Here is a 13,649-nt window from a genome sequence, read left to right on the forward strand (position 1 = left end):
GAATTATGTAGAAAATTGCCAAAGAATGAAAAAGGCTGATATTCTGTGCTGACCACAAGAAACATGCAGATTCTGACCCATTCTATTTCTGGCTAAAGTACTAGAACGATGTGATAGTCTTCAAGTCAAAAGCTTCCTATTCTTGGTTGAATTCATGATTAAAATGCTTATCATACCACATTCTTCTGTTTGTGCCAAGCGGGGCTTTTCAGATGTCAATTTAAAAAAAACGAAATTGAGGAATTAACTCGGCTTTACTACCATTAATGCTCTTCTAGATGCTAAAATAGTCGTTACCAGGGATTGGAAGCTGCCCCGAGCACAGTGACACACCCTGACTGGCAACATATTTGAAGAGCGCACAGAAAATTTGCAGCTGTAATCTACGAGCGCTACCATGGTTTCTGACTCAGATTATGAAGTTTAATATCACCTTTTTTTGTAATCTTTTATGTGTTTCTTGTAGTGATGTGCAAATGGAACTTAAGATAACTCAAAGTTTCTCTAATGATCCTAATTGTATGTTTTACAGTTGTAAAATAAAATTTGAAATTTTCTCAATTTGAAATATTGTGGCTGTGTAAAACGTTGATTTTATTAACCAAAACTGGTTTTAAAAATAAAAGATGTCGTTATCTACATTTTTAAGGTGATTTAAAAGATAGTGAAAGTCAAAGCCTCTACTGTGCTATTTGTTGGGTTACATCTAACTCGACCTTGCAAGCGAAGAGAGGGTTTTTTTAAAGTCATTTTTGAGAGAAATATCGTTTCAACATTAAAATCTCGAAAACTCGTTAAACCATAACCCTCAGGTTCACTTCTCTGATCAGTTTCAATTTCAAAACAATTTTTTTCTTGTATCGTTTGTAGGCAGTAGCGTATATCAAGGAGGGGCTACAGGAGTTATTCGTACCAGATATGGCACGAATCTAACTCGGTTGTCACACTAGTGTTTGACCCAACAGTCCAATACAAAAAGTACAAGAAAAGAAATATCACAAAAATTTGTATTATGTCCCCAAGATCCGCGTGTTGTGCGTAGCGCAACACGCAGATGCTCAGCGTTGTACATTGCTATCTATGAAAATATTTTATTAGACAGTTTCTTTCATGTTTGCTCTCCACTCCCTCGTTTTCCTTTTAATGCAATATATGTGCTCCCGACACTTCTTGAAGGTTTGTTAGGAGTAACATATTACTTCATGACGATAAAACTTCGTTCTTTTTCCACGACATATGACTGTTTTTAGCACCAGAAACACCTGAAAAAGGCCTAAAATCCCTCCCAAATGACGATTTTCATACGATTTAAATTCAATTTTTTATCTTGTATTCTGTAAGAATTCAACGCTAAAGCTGTTATTTAACCACTGTGAACCTAATTTCCACTGATGTTCTAGATATTTACTTTTTCTTATGTGTTTGCTGTAAACGGAAACCCTTTCCGATTGGACTGGGGCATCACCATTGTAAAAACCACGACAGCGGCATTTTCCCTTTTAATAATTTGGATACAAATTCCCCTATTCTATTTTACGAGTATCTGTAGAGGAAGGGGTAACTCCTGTAGCCCCTCCTTGATATACGCTACTGCCTACAAATGATACAAGAAAAAAGTTGTTTTGAAATTGAAACTGTTCAGAGAAGTGAACCTGAGGGTTATGGTTTAACGAGTTTTCGAGATTTTAATGTTGAAACGATATTTTTCTCAAAAATGACTTTAAAAAAATCTTCTCTTCGCTTGCAAGGTCGAGTTAGATGTAACCCAAAAAATAACCCAGTAGAGGCTTTGACTTTTACTATCTTTTAAATCACCTTAAAAATCTAGATAACGACATCTTTTATTTTTAAAACCAGTTTTGGTTACTACAATCAACGTTTCCAAAATTTCCAATTTTGTTTTACAACTGTAAAACAACCAATTAGGATCATTAGAGAAACTTCGAGTTATCTTAAGTTCCATTTGCACTGCACTACAAAAAACACAAAAAAAAAAATATAGAAAAAGATGATATTAAACTTCACTATCTGAGTCAGAAACCATGGTAGCGCACGTAAATTACAGCTGCAACTTTCCTGCGGGTTCTTCAAATATTTTGCCAGTCAGTGTGTGTCAGAGTGCTCAGGGCAGCTTCCATCATTGGTAACAACTCGTTTAGCAACCAGAAGAGCATTAATGGTAGTAAAGCCGAGTTAATTCCTCAATTTCGTTTTGTTTAAATTGACAGCTGAAAAGCCCCACTTGGCACAAACAGAAGAATTTGGTAAAATAAGCATTTTAATCATGAATTCAACCAAGAATGGGAAGCTTTTGACATGAAGACTATCACATCGTTCTAGTACTTTAGCCAGAAATAGAATAGATCAGAATCTGCATGTTTCTTAAGGTCAGCACAGAATATCAGCCCTTTTACTTTTTTGGCTATTTTCTACATCAGTCTCTTTTGCTAAATTAGGAAACTCGGAAAGTAGTGGGACATTGCTTGAGTTTGAGTGGTCGGGAGACATTGCTATCTTTGGGTAATTTCTATTTTTTGGCAAAGTTTCCCACGTCAGTCTTCTTCGCCAAATTCGGAAACTCGGCAAGTAATAGGACAATACTCAAGTTTGAGTGGTCGGGAGACATAGCTGTTTTTGTATGTAGTCCGTCTAAGTTTTTAGCCAACGAGTACTTTAAACTACACAATCTTTTCCTTAATTTCTCGTTCAGTTCATTCATGTATTTTTCAGACACTCTTTTGAAGGCAGTAGCAAGTGATGACGAAATCTTTATGTTGATAAATATTACCTCTACACGACTACCACAGTCTATTTTATTTCGTGTTTCGAAAGTGCCGTGGGTCCCTGAGCTGTATAAAGGGTACTTCTGTCTTCTCCAGGTAGCTTGGCTTCATAAAATGGCTGATAGTCGCTTTATACAGCTCATTAACTCGACTCTATAGAATATGAATCTGGGTATCCTCCGACTGGAACACCTGATTAAGGTCAATAACAAATATTAGGATATAAGCGAGAAAAGCAAAATAAGCTTTGAAGTTAGGTGATAGTATTTTTTTGAGTTTAACTGTAGTTTTGACTGGCTTGTTTCCTTCTTTAGTGCTTTCACTCCGATAGAATTTTCAAAGTAAACATAACTGTCTATTCGACAGGATACATAGCCTAGGTAGTGCTAGTAACAGATATGAATTTTACTAATGGTAGCCTATGAGCCCCTCCCGCACCATCTCCCCTGAAAAAATTACGCCACATGCATGCCAGATGAAACCACCCCCTGCCATTACCCTCCTCAATACCTTGCTCTTTACACTAAAATTTGAATGTTTGTCCCAATTTTTAAGAACGGCTACTGAAATACAGGGACCGTTTAATTAGAATAAGAAGATTTTTAAAAGTGCTAACAGCTTTAACGTAAAGAGCAAGGTATTGAGGAGGGGACAACCCTTCATATACGGAATAATTTCTGTTCGTTTTGAATTTTACTGTTGCTTCTTACTTTCAGTTAAAAAAACTTGTTTTTATTATTTAATAACAAATAATAATGTCATCACGAGATTCAACACAACAATGAAATGTATCTAAAGTTATATATGGGACCTCAGAGAGGGAGGGAGGTTAAAATGTTAGAAGAGTGACCATGATACTTGGAAATATACTCGCATAAAATCGGACATATTTCGCTTAATCAATCTTACCTCCTCCTCCATGATTGGGTATATCCTTGGTTATAACAGAAAATTGGCTCATTTTGACAGTTTCAACTATTTCGTCAATATCTGCTGTTCATAATCCCATATAAAAACAGCAGGTTTTGTTTATAACCTGATATTATATTTAACCATTTGGAAGGGGGTGGGGTTGTTACCCAAAAAACAATACATTTATAATAGTATATTTAAAAATAGATTATGAAGAAAATTGCTTCTATTATTATTTGCCTATGTTTTTGCTTTAATTTTTTTTCCTGACATAGCCTACCTCATTCTCTATATAATTTCAGTACGACTCTTGATTCAACAAGATTCAACTGATAAAAGTTGTTGACTATTGACAATATAGTGCAAAATCTCTTTGATTTTTATTACATCATTGCAAATGATAATCTCACGAAAGAAATTGTTATCCTAACTTACCATGCGAGTTTGCGAAATGGGTATTTTCTCATCCTAATAACTATCCTAATAACTTCAGTAGCTACCTATACATGCAGTGGTTATAGTTTACGGAATTTGTTATTCTACTCGCTATTTTTTGGGAGAGAGGGACTATGGCAGGGGGTGGTTTCATCTGGACCCAAAAATAGCTATGTCTCCCGACCACTCAAACTTGAGCATTGTCAAGTATTGCCTATGTAAGAATTTTTTTTATATTTTGTATGATGTTTTAGGAGGTATTAAAGTAATTTATGAATAAAGTATCAAAGCCTAGCCCTTAGCTCCCGCTGATGCGATATCACGCAAAAAAGACTGTTGTGCCTGATCTGTCAAATTTCTTCCGTTTTTGCGGCAAGTTTTTGCGTCACAACGGTTCAATGGCTGCATTGAAACATTTCTACTGAGCTGTTTAAAATTGCATCTGCTATTCTGAATTGAAAGCTTTTTAGAACCAAAAATTCCAAGTAATTGAGAAATTAATCATGTTTATTTGAAGTTTTTCATTCGTATTTGACAAATAACACTTAGCCCTTCACAGATTAACCCTTTGAGTGTTTTTATCCGCATCGAGAGCTTGCTTTAGTCTTTTCTTGTGCATTTGCTTTTAGATATCTCTTAGTATTTTTTTTTTGTGGTTCAAGGGCTACAGTTAACCGTTTTTGCGTGAACATTTTTGCGATTTTCTGATATCCGCTATCCGCGAGCCGTTTTGCGTTAAAGAGAAATCGCATCAATGGGAACCAAAGGTAGAAATTCAATGAGCAGATATAGGAGCCAAATGTCATTCCGGATAGAGAAACGGGATTTTGCCGATCAATTTTGTCAAAGTTGACAAAGGGAAGCAGCTATAAGCTCGAGAAAAAAAATGAAATGTATTTGATTTTTAAACTAGACGTATTTTTATTTCATTCTGACTTTAAAGCTGTTTAATTAAGACATTTTTCTTTATCAACCTCTACTTTTTCGCGTGGAGCCTTTCAGGCTCCACATGACAGCCCGCTATGTTCAGGAGGGTGACAGAAAATCCGGTGAATTCCAGACACCAGGCCTTTAAAAATGTGGATAAAATTATTTTTACCATCATCCCCAAATAGTTATTCACGAATGATAAAGGGAAAACACAAAGTCTCAGCTCATTAATATTCATATAATTGCAAAAATATATAAAAATTTGCACAACTTTCAAATATATATACTGCATTTATTAAAACAAAGAATTATCTGCGTTTCTTCGGCCATCCATCTTGGTTGTTTTACTTCGTTTTGTGTTGGCGTTTATCATTTGTTGTTCGTTCTGCTATTATGTTTTTCTTATTATGAATTATTTGGTTAAATTAAAGAACTAAAAGAACCTGTCGGTTTGCAATAATGTTAAATCAAGGTAGGAAAACAACAAAAATAAGGGCTTAAATGGAAAGGGAAAGCGGTGTTCTTCTCTGAGAAATGAACTAGAAAGGCTATACGCGAAAGAGATAAAATACGAGATAAACGGCAGCTCTTGAGATATTGTAGCTCTTGAGTTTATAACTGACAAACTAAGACTGAAAATGAGACCAAACACATAAGACTTGGGAAAGAGATTTTCTTCTAGCCATCTATTGCCTTCCGTTCTAAAGAGCAACTACAGACAAAGTCTAATTTTTGTCATATTAATTTCAATTTTCTAGTAACTCTAGACTATTTGAACCTGCTAAATCAGCTAGACCCTGGCACGTACGCAGAAGGGGGGAGGGTGCCTCCGAGCCCAGGCCCTCCCCGAAATCTCAAGATTTTTTTTTAATTTTCCCGTAATTTTCTGATGCTTATCATAGAATAAGGGATTTGAAGGATTTGCTCCCCCCCCCAAAAAAAAACCCAAAATTCATCTGTACGTGCCTGGCTAGACCAGTATAGTCTTAGTTCCCATCTTCTTCGTGCTAGCCAACACATTTGGTTAGGTTTTGGTTTGAAATAATTACAAACCTGGAAGGTGTTTAAAGGATTAAGCAAGGAAAATTAATACAGCCACTGTGAAACGGATAGTGGGCAGCATGGGCGCCCATAAGCTGAATTCCAGGGGGGGGGGCAAAGCTCGTCTAATTGGCACTTTTAATTTTTGTTTCTTATAGACTCAAAACTTCAGGAATATGTAGAAAGGGCATGGTAGATGGGGACAAAGAATATTGAAACCTGATTGTTCCAATGTGTAAAACCTGAAACCAAAGCAACAAACTTTATTTGTTTGGCTTTTAATATCAGGACTTGCAAAAAGGGACAAGGGGATCTTAAGGAAGACAAATGAATTAAAAAAGCTTCGTTGTATTGACTCGTCAAACATAAAATAGACTCGAACTTATCATAAAACTTACTGGGCACACACACTGGGCGAAATAACCCTAAAAGAAGAAAATATTTTATTTATTTATTTGAAAATCTGTCATACAGAAGCAAGAAGACGGAACAGTAAAAGAAACATAATAATTTAACAGTAAGGTCAACAATTAAAAACTTTGGGAAATATATCATTTTAATCATTAAAATTCACAATACTTGTTGAAACAGCAGCACATGGATAAACATAAACAGCATAAACAGCATGTCTTTTGCAGCATAAACAGCCATGTATTTAAAAAATCAAGTTGATTCAGGTGCGATTTGGCTTCTTTTTCTTTTCTAGGATAATTTTGAATAACACTTTATTTTCACGCAAGAAAAATAAACTATTCAATTGATCTTCATTCGTGTTTTTTAAGCAAAAATTCATAAGAATGTGGAGGAATGAAACAAATCAGGTGTATATTATGGTTAGGGAGCATTTGCTCAAGTTATGTCAAGATGTGCCTTAGTTTGTTTTTAATTTCTTACTAATTTGGATGCAATTTAGGATACTTGAAAGAAGAAACAAATAAAGATTGCAATTTTTATTTAGCCAATTCTAGATAAACAATTCACAAAGATAATCGTTTTGGACATAATTTGAAACTTATTTTTTATGTAGGTATACGACACAACATATTAGATACTCATACAGCAAAGTAAACATAATCAATTTGGGAACATGGTTAACTTGAGAGTTTACTCTTTCCACATACTTGCTTTCCCTTCAAGGTTATCTGAGATTTTCCAAGAACTTGGGTCAGGAATCACTTTTGTGGCATGAATAAAATCAAAAACAGTTTTAGGATTGAGTCCATTGCAGAGTGGGGTTATTTTTAACTAAGAAAACTGACGCTCTGCTCCAGCACTGGACAGTAAAGGGCTAGAAACGTCAATGTCAGTATAAAATTCGGCAACAATTGCAAGGCAGTATTGTCAGCTTCTTCTTTAAGAATTGGCAACATGCTTCCAAAAACTAACTACAGACTGATAAACATCTAAATGACGATTGACTGTACAAGATTCAACTGATAGTCGTTCACAATTGACAAGATCGTGCAAAATTTGTTTGCTTTCCCACATCATTGCAAATGATATTCTCGCAAAAAAGATTGTCCCAACTTGCCATTCGAGTATGCAAAACCGGTATCTTATCATCCTGATAACTGAATGATTGGGGGATATTTTTAAACGATCGCGTTGTGAAATAATTTCGATGCATATATTTGTGTAATTAAATTGGGAACAGCGGAATAATTTCACGAGAAAAAAAAATTACTCAAAATATTACAATTCATTCAAAGTGTATTATACTTTGAATTACAATTCAAAGTGTAAAATAACTGTAACAAAAATTCAAAAACGTAACAAAAATGTAACGTATATAGGGGAGTAAAGGTAAAAAGTAACCTTTTACTTAAGCAGTACCAAAAATGGTACGAAAGTAACCTTGGTGGCATCCCTACTCTTCAGCAGGATACAAGCAAAAACCAAAAGAGTGATGCTTTTAAATTGCTAATTTTATGTTCATTTTTATAGTTTTGTTTACGTTTTTGACAAACCATCTACAGCTGCCCCTCTAATGGTCTCATATAGCCACCTGCCGTATATTATAAATTCAGAACCCCATCATTTTTGTTAAAATGAAGGATGACAGATTGCCAAATACTGTCCTTTTCGGCCAACCGTCTATGAGAAAACAGAAAGCAGTTCCTCCTCAGTTGGGGTGGGAGCAGTGTCATTACAAGCCAAAATACTCGGGGGAGAGAGCAAGAAATTTTACCGACTGGCTGGTCATTTTTACCGACTATTTTTTTCAAAAATTAGCTACCAAACTTCACTTTTTGCGTGGCATGGATCTAATAGAACAGTACCGCTATTCCTTTACTCCATTATTATGTAACGCTTTACTCTCTACCCTCCCCAAAACGCTCAAGCTATTCCCTCTAAAACCTTCTTTATGACCTATTCCCTCAAATTTAGGGACGACCTTCTGATTTTTTAGCCCAGATGGAGAGGGGGATGGAAAAGAACAATCAATGACAATCTATCATCCTTCTTCTGTAAAATATATCCTACCTATCTTAATCTTGATTCATTGAGAACCAAGACAATGGAAAAAAACTACATTTCCGTACAAATAATTTTCCACAGCAAACAATGCACAGGAAGTTTTTTCTTCGCTAAGATAAGGACCACTACTCCAGGTTATATGATTAAAATTTATCTTCGGTCAATCAGCTATGACAGCCATGATGGTGAGGAAACCGAAGACTAATGAGAATTAGGTCATATAGAAGGGAGGAGCTCAAAAATAGTAAATAAGTGTCTTACTGTATATTAAAATATGTCTTTCCTTAAAAAAAGTCAATGGTAATAGCAATTATTAAACCACGAGAAAGGAGAAACTATTATATTGTAATTTTTTTGCCAAGAAAGAAAAATTAAAATTTAAGCGCTTGCTCATTTAAAATAAAAAAACATAGTTTTCCCTGTGTCATAATCACTTACTTTGACCGAAATTTGAAAAAAAACTGAAAACTGATAAATATGCTTTTATTGCGAAGTATTTCGATTGAACTCAGTCAACTTGTAACTATGGCTCAAAAGGCATTGTTTCCTACATTATAAATTTTCTGAGAGCTGTAAAAAAAAGAGGGGTTCAATCCCGCTCTCGAGGGTTATAATAAGAAAAAGGTTGAGACGGCTACGGCACGCCCTGTGGATGAAAAATGACAGATTGCCAAAGATTATCCTTTTTGGCAAACCGTCTACGGCCAAACGGGAAGCTGATCGTCCACGGATGGGGTAAGAGGAAGTCACAAAGAAAATTTAAGGGAAATGGGAACTTCCTGTGAGGTTATGAAGAAGGAAGCTCAAAACAGATTAGGATATAAGAGAAGCATGCGTAGCTGTCGTGGCCTCAGAGGGCTAGGTACTACAGTGAGTTGTTAGTAGTAGTAGTAGTCGTTTGTGTCATTAGTATACATTAGTACAAGGTAATAATTTAATTAACATAACTATAATTAAGCTATGAAGATCGTCATTAAACCTAACAAACTCTTATTCTGTTGCTTTTGGAGGCCATGTTATAATTTTGCCTAGGTAGAGCAATTGGCATTGAATGTTTTTTTGGCGTTGCGCCCCCCCCCCCATACATCTCCTTATGAAAAGGATTGTTGTGGAAACTTGGAAGGGACACTATTTTATTGGAAAATAAAAGTTCTAGAGTCCTTTTTTAACAGTCAAAAGTGATAGGAGGAAAAATCCTCCTCGTGTGTCTTTTTTTTAAACCAAACCCTAACATATTGAAGTTATTTCAACAAAATTACTACAAAATAGTAGAAATAACTTTGAAGTTATTCAAACACAATTTTGAGATGGTCGTTTACAATAATAGTCGAAAAGTCTAATAGCTATGCCTTCAGGGCTGACAAGACCCCAAGAGCCCATGGAACGAGAGCTATAAACTATCAAAGTTACTAAATGTTTAGAAGTAGGATTCATTGTGGGAAAAAGGAACATGTTTGATCTTTGGTGTGTCACTTGTTTGAAACTTTCAGGAATCGTTCGCTTGGCCAGGAAGATAGCATATTTTAATGAGAATTACGAGATAGGGAACCGCAAGAGACAACAAAGCTAAGTGATATGATCATTTTGAAACTTTGAGTCGCAAGTGTTTAGGCCAAGGTGAAACTGCAGTAAAAACAAAAAATATTTGGGAGCACTGGCTCCGAAGAAATATGGTTCGAAAAAGGGTCAAGACACCATTTGCTTCTGAACGGCATGAAACTTAAAATCATCGGTTTAATTTTCTATGGGACTCGGGGGGGGGTCAAATGCCCCCTCCCGACCCAATTACCCCCTACCTCCCTCACCGTAGTCTCCCTGAAAATTATTTTATTCCAAAAATATTGTCAAAAATAAAAAAAACCTGCATAATTAAAGCATCCAGAGAAACAGGTAAGTTTTCTTTAGTATATCTTTGCCTTTATGGTAATAATTTTTAAGTTTTCACTGTCGTTTTCATTTGTTTTGTAAAGATTGGCTCCAACTTGCCCCCTCCCCTCCCCAGGATTTTGAAAAAATTATGCCACAGATTAACATCTCATATTAATTTACCACGGTGACCATGATTTTAAAAACTCGTCTCCCCCTACACGTAAGTCCTAAAGTGCTATATTTTTTGAAAGTCGGTTAATTTATTTATTTAAGTCCTTGAGCAATGGCCAATATTTCAACACAAACGAATATTGACAAGAAAAAAATAACTGTTAGTTTTTTTGATTATTTTCTCTGAATTCACTTCGACAAGGGGACCACATTTAAAAAAGGAAAATTGATACCACTTTAAATAGTAAGTTAAACCCTTTTTTTCCAAATAGTTTTTAAAGTCCAACGATTTTTTTAGGCTAAAGGCACCACACATTTTTTTTCTGGAACAGAAAAGCCAGTCGGAGGGCCAAAGTGTGTCCAAAAACCTCTTATCCTTAACAAGTTTAAATGATATTTAAAGAAAGCAAGCGTACTTTATGAAGCCGAAATCTGAAATTTTTATTTTTAGACAGCATCAATTTGAAACACCCAAAGACGGGCCTTAAAATCGTTTTGTCTCTGATAGACTCAAAAGTTTAGGGATATGTAGAAAGGGCCAGGTAGATGGGGACAAAGCATATTGATACCTGATTGTTCCGATGTGTAATACATGAAACCAAGGCAGCAAACTATTATTTGTTTGGCTTTTAATTGCAGGACTGGCAAACAGGGACAAGGGGATCCTAAGGAAGACAAATAAATTTAAAACAGTTCATTGTATTGACTCATGAAGTCTAAAATAGACTAAAACTTGTCGTACAACTTACTGGGCACACAAACTGGGCGGAATAAGCCTAAGAGAAGAAAATATTTTATTTATTTGAAAATCCGTCGCACAAAAGCAAGAAGACGGAACAGTAAAAGAAAACAAAAGAATTTAACATTAAAAACAGCAATTAACTCCTTTGAAAAATATATAACAAGCAAATATACGAAACATACTAGAATAAAAAGACTTCGAAGTGAACGAGTATAAAAAGAAAGATTCACTTTCTAATGTTGCCATTATCTTACCACTGCAAGATGTGGCTCCAATTGTGTGACGGTTTAATCATTAACATTCACAATACTTGTTAAAACGGCATTACACGAATCAGTTATGCTAGAACAAATAAAGAAAAACGAGTTTTGAGTCGAAGGTAGGAGCCGAAGGAGACAATTTGGAAAAGGATAATAGCACCATCTACCTTATATAATATATAGGCGAGAAAAATTCTTCAAAACGGCACGACATACTATAGAGGCGTTTTTTAAAAAAAACCATTGCTAAGATAATAAATATTTTTTCAGAAAAAGCTTAAAATTGAAATATTTTTAAAAATGTCTTAAAACTTTTGGGGTTTTTGCGCAAACGTCTTTCATCATTCTGCTCTGATCAGCGGTCTGAGAACAATGATGAGTAGATCATCGAAGTTCTCTCATCATTGTTCTATATGGCAAAACAGTGGCGGTCTTCACACTTTTTGCTAACATCAGTGAGCTGTAAGATCTTAGCAAAAAGATGATTTAAAAAACGATAATCTTTGTAGAAAAATGTAAGATCTTAGATGTTAGATCTTAGTGCTAAAAAACGGGCCCAAATTTAGGGACGACCTTCTGATTTTTTAGCCCAGATGGAGAGGGGGATGGAAAAGAACAATCAATGACAATCTATCATCCTTCTTCTGTAAAATATGTCCTACCTATCTTAATCTTGATTCATTGAGAACCAAGACAATGGAAAAAAACTACATTTCCGTACAAATAATTTTCCACAGCAAACAATGCAAAGGATGTTTTTTCTTCGCTAAGATAAGGACCACTACTCCAGGTTATATGATTAAAATTTATCTTCGGTCAATCAGCTATGACAGCCATGATGGTGAGGAAACCGAAGACTAATGAGAATTAGGTCATATAGAAGGGAGGAGCTCAAAAATAGTAAATAAGTGTCTTACTCTATATTAAAAATATGTCTTTTCTTTTTTAAAAAAAAGTCAATAGGAATAGCAATTATTAAACCACGAGAAAGGAGAAACTATTATATTGTAATTTTTTTGCCAAGAATTACTTTGAACGAAATTTGAAACAAAACTGAAAACTGGTAAATATGCTTTTATTGCGAAGTATTTCGATTGAACTCAGTCAACTGGTAGCTATGGCTCAAAAGGCATTGTGTGCTACATTATAAATTTTCTGAGGGCTGTTCGAAAAGAGGGGTTCAATCCCGCTCTCTAGGGTTATAATAAGAAAAAGGTTGAGACGGCTATGGCACGTCCTGTGGATGAAAAATGACAGATTGCCAAAGATTATCCTTTTTGGCCAACCGTCTAGGGCCAAACAGGAAGCTGATCGTCTGCGGATGGGGTAAGAGGATGTCGTAAAGAAAGATTTAAGGGAAATGGGAACTTCCTGGGAGGTTATGAAGAGGGAAGCTCAAAACAGATTAGGATATAAGAGAAGCATGCGTAGCTGTCGTGGCCTCAGAGGGCTAGGTACTACAGTGAGTTGTTAGTAGTAGTAGTAGTCGTTTGTGTCATTAGTATACATTAGGAGATGATAATAATTGAATTCACATAACTATAATTAGGCTATGAATATAGTCATTAAACCTAACAAAAACTTATTCTTTTGCTTTCATAGGCCATGCTATAATTTTGCCTAGGTCGAGCCATTTGCATTGAATGTTTTTTCGGCTATCCCGCCCCCCCACCACTCCGTATGAAAAGGATTGTTGTGGAAACTTTCAAGGGACAAAATTTTATTGGAAACTAAAAGTTCTAGAGTCCTTTTTTAACAGTCAAAAGTGATAGGAGGAAAAATACTCCTCATGTGTCTTTTTTATACCAAACCCTAACATATTGAAGTTATTTCAACAAAATTACTACAAAATAGTACAAATAACTTATAATTTATTCAAACAAAATTTTAAGATGGTCATTTTACAATAATAGTCGAAAGGTCTAATAGCTCTGCCTTCAGGACTGACAAGACCCCAAGAGCCCATGGACCGAGAGCTATAAACTATCAAAGTTACTAAAGGTTTAGAAGTAGGATTCATTGTGGGAA

The 13,649-nt window shown here is 35.3% G+C and overlaps 1 pseudogene; it reads right to left on the reverse strand.

The window, feature by feature from the left end:
- Positions 1–3,744, reverse strand: part of LOC148956092 (biotinidase-like) — a 7,890-nt pseudogene extending 4,146 nt beyond the window's left edge.
- Positions 3,745–13,649: the final 9,905 nt, after the last annotated feature.

The sequence above is a fragment of the Artemia sp. Qi Xiang Cuo genome, chromosome 1 (genome assembly GCF_049724085.1).
Source record: "Artemia sp. Qi Xiang Cuo chromosome 1, ASM4972408v1, whole genome shotgun sequence".
NCBI classification, from domain to species: domain Eukaryota; kingdom Metazoa; phylum Arthropoda; class Branchiopoda; order Anostraca; family Artemiidae; genus Artemia; species Artemia sp. Qi Xiang Cuo.